The following is a 6,717-nucleotide window of genomic DNA, read 5'->3' as shown; positions in this document are numbered from 1 at the left end:
AAGCTGTCTGTCAATGTATCAATTATTAAAGCAGGCTGCAAACTCTTAATGTGATGGTATCTGAAGCCTCAAAGACTGTCCTGTATGTTTCCTAGGGTATCAGGTCTCCGGTTTCAGGCCTATGAGGGTGAGGGTACCTTCTTACATATATGGTGGAATTGCCCCAGACTTCACTACTTATACTAGCATGCTAAATCTTTCTAGTCTATAATCCAATAAAAGAGCTATTAATTGATACATTGATCTACAATTTCCTTAACATATACCTGGGTCCAGAAATGGTGAAGGGGATAAACGAAACCTTTCTATATTCGTGCATGGTACTGGTGGGACAGACAGCAGATAAGACAGTCTCCCAGAACCCCCACCCCCCCACCCCACCTTCATTCCTTTTCAGTGAACTCATAACGGTCTCATTGTATGTTATAGTAACACCTTAAAAGGTGTAACTTATGTTAAACATTTTAGTTTCAGCCTATCATGTATTATTATTAACCTTGGAGGTATATACTTTTCCTGTGATGTCATTTATGGTATATAAACCAAATACACCTTTGAATAAATTAGAAATCATCTGATACCGCACAGGCTGGTGTGATATGTATTTCTCCTGGGTCCAGACTTCTGCACGAGATCTGGGATCATCTTCTCTTTGATAAACACATAAATTCTCCTTACATTTTTGGTCCTTCGAGACGGAAAGACTCACTGCAGAGGGAAGGGACAGCCTGGCTGTGAAAAGGTGGGTCTGAAGTACTCTCCAATCATTAAAAGACCTCCGTCTTGCTTAGACGTCATTAGAGGCCAGTCGGGCATCCTGTCTGAAACAGTGATGTTTTTCCGAACTAGCCTAAGAATTTAGAAGCCTCCCAGATAACGTGTAGTAAGTATAACAATGGTTAAACTTTTCTTCTCTCTTCTTCTGTATGCTTTGGTGTTAGTAAAATTTACAATGGGTATTGTAAAAGAGAAGCAAGTATAGAGGAATGGGTTGTCAAGGGACAATAGCAGTAGTCTATGTGCGATGTGTATTGTAAATTAGAAGCAAGTATAGACAAATTTGTTGTCAAGGGACAATAGCAGTAGTCTATGTGAGACCATAGGCATTGTGAGAAGGCTACAGGAAAGAATTACTCCACGCAGCACGTAAAAGAATCGGTTAGATGACGTCATGGGGCACAGGGGTGTCCAGGAACTTTACTTCTTATCTTACTACTACTACTTTTTCTTTGATATTGTGTTATAGAGTAACTAAGAATATAAAGAGGGCGGCCGCCTACTAACATATTGTAATATTTGTATTGTTGACTTATACTGCATGAAGCGAATGTGTGAGTGATTTGAGATAAGCGGATCTGATACGTGGGCACTGACCTCTAGGACACATTAAGGACCAGCCTTGCTGTGCAGGTTGTTTTCGGACAAGCCCCATATTGTGTTTTATGTTCACAGGCCCTACTCGGAAAGGCAAGAAGGAGTCTTCGTGTATATAGCGAAGCACTGATTCTGGTCAGGAACCCCTGCGTTTTCACTATACATTTTAGTGGCCAGAGGCTTGTTTTATGTTGTTTGTCTTGTAAATCGATGTCAAGAACATAATTACTAACAATGGGAAATACAAATTGTAAGGCATTCTCCTGTGCATGTCTCTGTTGTTGCCAATGACAGGAAGTCCTTGAAGGGGATAAGAAGTACATGGACAAGTTAGATCCTGACTGTCAAATATTGTGACATAAGGGGGGATAGAAATATGGATTTAAAAAATAAATTAAAAGTTGTAAAGAATTATGTGATAAAATACGGACAAAATCAGCTAAAGATCAGCAGAAATACGAATTATCCGCTGCTGAAGCCTGGTTAAAAGAAGCCCCAAACTGTCACGCCCATATAAATAGAGCCCCGACAGTTTTGATAAACAATTCAAAGGGTTAATGAGGAGTTACAATTAAATGGAAAGAGCAGATAGAAAAATTCTAGGGCCAGATTGGAGTTCTGTAGAAGGAAATTAGAATGGGAAGGGCGGAGATGGTAGAACTCTTCCATAGGATAACTAGGGGGAGAGAGATGATACTAACACTGCATATAATCAGCCATTATAAAGAATGCGTTTGTAAGTGCAGTAAAGAAGGAAATAGGAGGTTATATAATGATGTCGTAGAATTCCTTTGCGGAATCACGGCTTACTCAAGTTGGAATGTTTACACCCCTCCATATTAATTCTGAATTGATAATGCGCATAAGAAGTTTTCACACTGACACGAGGTTCAGCATGCATAGCTTCCTCAATTCTAACTTTAATGATCGGCGTGTAGCCTATTTTAAGAGTTTAACATATCCGCCCATCTGGGCAGGTCAAAGATTACATAGATACAACGTATTGTTTAATTATTGGATAAGCATCTTGCAATTCTTCCATCCTCCGGTCATCTGTGATTGGCCATCAGGTGGTGGATGAAATGAGTGGGTTGTCCTGGAGCCACGTGTGGTTCCTTCGATATGATTGGATGTTACATCATGAACTATAAATTGCACAAACCTCCCATATTATTTGCATACGTTTCCAGTAAAATTGCTTGGGTAATTTCTGTGGTGGCTGTTTCAGACTGTGGTTGTCCGTCTGAGTTATACTGTCCTCCAAAATTGCAAAACAGATGGAAAATGTAACGTGTTTATACTATATATTATCTTGTCAGCGTTTTGAGTACAGAAGTTTCATGTTGGCTTCCCCATGTCAGCAGAGTTATAAAACAGATATTTTCATATGAGCGGAAGTACCTATTGCATAACTGTAAGAACATTATATTTGTAGCAAGACAGAAAGCAAATATGTATACAGAATGTTAAATTGACAACTGTCTACTGCCAAGGCCCACCGATCCATATAGATATATACTGGGCTTCCACCACAATGAGATACATGATTACCCTTAGGATGGGATCATTGCAGGATGTTTTGGAATATGCAAAACATGCAGAAAAGTTTTACAAAGAAAAGGTTGGGAAAGTGAGAGTTTTTATACAGGGAGAAGAATGTGACACGACGGTTCAAGAAAGTCAGAGAGGTCATTGGACAGCGAGAGGATGTGAAAGTAGAGGCAAAGGAAGAAGCAGAGGTGGGATACAGCTCGGGGATTTAAATGTGTGTTTGAATGATTGGAAATCTGGTGATTTTGCCTGAGGATGCCCAGAGAAACAATGCTCACAGGCACCTTGGGGGAAAATGACTAAGAGGGATGGATGTACAACACTTGGAGGATCTCTTGGCAATTTCTACTGCCTGAGATAGATCTCCAGGTGAATGGGCTGATGATTACTTTCCTGGTGGGCTCAGGAGCCACCAGGGCATTAATACATCCCAATATATACCCAATGTAAAATGTAGTAATAGTCATATCATGGTAAAAGGGGTTAATGGACGGACCCACAGGGAATCCCTCTCTGAACCAGTTATAACAGATCTAGAGACAAATAAGCCTGTGAAATGTCAGATTATATAGTCTTAAATATGTCCAGTAAAATGGTTGAGATAAGATATTATGATAAAATTAGGTACACCTTCACCAGAGTACCTCAGGGCTGCTGTGAATCTCCAACAATTTTCTCCCAGGCTATGTCAGCAAACTTAGCTGACTACCTCTAGGATGCTGGAACTGGGCTACTACTGTATGTTGGTAGCTAGCAGCAGACAGTGGAGCGAATTGTGGGGGGACACAGTCGAACCCTTGAGGTTTCTTTATAAGCAAGGCCATAAAGTAAACAGGTAGAAACTCCAATACTGTCAGCAAACAGTTAAATATCTGGGGTATAACCTGTCAGATGAAGGTAGGCAAGCAATTCTGGAAGTCCCAAAACCACGAGCAAATTCTGTCCTTTTTGGGAATGACAAACGTCTGCAGAGCCTGGATCCTAAATTATGCATCCCTGACAGCACCTCTTACCAGACTCATCTATGATGAACCTCTTTCTGCAGCTGACAGGATCCAGTGGGATGCACCCTCTGAGGAAGCCTTTGTCAGGTTAAAACAGACTCTGGTGGGCACATCAGTCTTGGGGGCTGCTGAACTACAGCAAGCTCTTTGTGCTGTTGACTCAAGGGAAGGATATATGACCTCTGTGTTAACTCAGGCACACAGTGGGAAACAGATCGCTGGCATACTACTCCTGCAGACTAGATCCAGTGGCCGAGCGCTCCCACCCTGTGTACAAGCGGTAGCAGCGGCAGCTGAAGCAGTCAGACCTGCCACTATAGTGCTGTTCCGCCACTCACACTGTGTACCGCACGCAGTTGGTTATACTCATATCTTTGTCCTTCCAGACATCCCTCCTACATGACACTACTGCTCTCACAGCCACACCTGACAACTGAGGGATGTACTACGCTCCATCCATCTACCTTACTGCCTATTTCTTCAGACGGTCCTCCATACAACTGTCTAGGAGAGATGGCACATAAGGTGTTACCCAGACCAGATCTGCAGGATGTATCTCTTGTAGATGCTGAATACACTCTTTGTAGATGGGTTGGACATCTCCGCAGAAGGAAAAAAAACTATCTTACCTAAATCGTTCTTCAGATATGCAGCAAATTTGAGCCATGGCCTGTGTCATTTCTCAACAGGGGGGATGGTAGCACTCATATCGAAAGTATTCACAGCCTATGCGTTTACAAACTACTCTAAAAAATTTTGTTTATCTTATATTCCCTTGTGCCTTGTGTTTAGCACAAATAATACAAGACCATGGAGGGGATGCTGTCCTACACCTCAGTATCCCCTCCAACACATTTGTATGGACTACATAGAATTAAACAAATGTGAAGGTAAGAAATACTGCCTAGTTATTATAGATGCTTTAGCCAAGTGGATAGAAGTGTTTCTCACAGGTCAGTCGCATGAAGCCTCAGTGGCTAAAGCATTACTAAGGGAAATAATACCAGGTGATTGGGTCCTCATCAAGGGGATAAAGAAAAAGAACTGGAAGACCCCAAAGTGAGAAAGACCTTACCAGGTACTCCTGACCACTCCTGCTGCAATAAAGATTGCTGAATGGCAGACCTGGATTCACCATTCTCACTGTAAAAAGGTAACACAGGCAGAGCAGGGACAGTGTGCTGAGGGGGTCTAGTTTAGCCCATTACAGGGGGGTGGGGGGGGGGGCACATTAGGTGGTCTCCATCTCAACTCGGTGAAGAAATCCACACCCTTTCCCCATGGGCCTCCTCGGTAAGGACAAAAATAACAGGAATAACATTTCTTTTCGGTGTATTGGTGAGTCTGGGGAACGCTATTGATGACAGCCCTGAAATTGTCAGAGGTCATCATCATATTACCCGATCCTACACGATGGGGGAATGGTGGAAGAGCTCTGACCATTGTCTGTATATAGCATCCCTCACTCTCCACCCCGCTATACTGTGCACATCTCCAGCCCCTTTACCTTCTGTATCACCCCATTACTTGTGTAAGCTCGATGGAGCAGAACCCTCACCCCTATTGTTTCCATCAGCTGATTACTATGTATCCGTGGTTCTGTATTTTTTGTACTTTTGTCTTTCTGTATTCCCCCTGTCTATGTAAACACTGTGGAAATGTTGGCGCTATACACATAAAGATTATTATAGATATGTGTCAGATGAGGGACTTGTTGGCATTGTACACAAAGGAATAAGGCGTGGCTAGATGCTTGCCTGGCTTGATAGTACTCTTAGTCAGGCCACATCCCTGGTGGCCATTTTAGTGCTAGTCATGGCCTGCGGCCATTTTAGTACCTGCTGCAATACCCTCGGCTGTCGCCCAGGCGCCACCTTGGCTTCACACCTCCCATAGATGTACCTTTTACCTAGCATCCCAATGCTTGCACTGATTGTAGTACACAACACTAGTGATTAGTGCCTTCTTTGACTTGTGCAGGAATAGTAAGAACCCTCCATCACTGTCCTCTGTGTGTTGATGATATGTAGTCTACCTTATTAAGTGTGGGTTATAAGATACTTGTCACAGAGACGGAAAAAGTCTATAGACTAAATTATTTGGCCCTTATCACAGTTATAGACTAAAATGTATATACTTTAATGGAAATTTAACTTAAAAACATGAATGGGCTCACACACATGCGTATCGCATGGACGAACAAAACAACCACACAAAAACACAAAGGTCGCCTCTTCCTTATCTCAGGAAACTTATGGAGGCTAGAAAAATCAATATTGATAAAGGACTACTAATGTTATGTCCTCTATTTTTTATTTATATCACATAGCAGGTAAGAGGAAGGCTCTATCTGCTGTAGGGCGCCTGTAAGTATAATGCCCCCCGCAGAGTATTTTAGGTAGGGAACCTCTTCCTAACAAAAATTCGCCCCTCTGTGATTACAGTATAGCGCTTAGCGCATGACGAGATGGTTCAAATAGGAGAAACTCCAAGAGAACTAGACCCTTATGCGCAAGAATTACGGCGCAGACCAGGGTTATTCAATTGCAGTATGCTCGGCTCAACGCGTTTCCCCACACGAATGTGGTTCATCAGGAGCACAAATATTTTGAAGAAAGAATGATAAATCAGGATGATAACTGATTCTGCTTTTTGTTGTTTTTTCGTGATAAATAGATATTTTAAAATATTAGAACAGGGTGGCTTGGGAAAGCGCAATTTATGTGCTCGATCATATGTAGACTGGATCACAGCATCCGATTTATTCAGGACAATTTCGAGCACTAAA

This window comes from Eleutherodactylus coqui, unplaced genomic scaffold (genome assembly GCF_035609145.1).
Source record: "Eleutherodactylus coqui strain aEleCoq1 unplaced genomic scaffold, aEleCoq1.hap1 HAP1_SCAFFOLD_19, whole genome shotgun sequence".
Classification (NCBI taxonomy): domain Eukaryota; kingdom Metazoa; phylum Chordata; class Amphibia; order Anura; family Eleutherodactylidae; genus Eleutherodactylus; species Eleutherodactylus coqui.
This window is presented reverse-complemented; position numbering follows the sequence as displayed.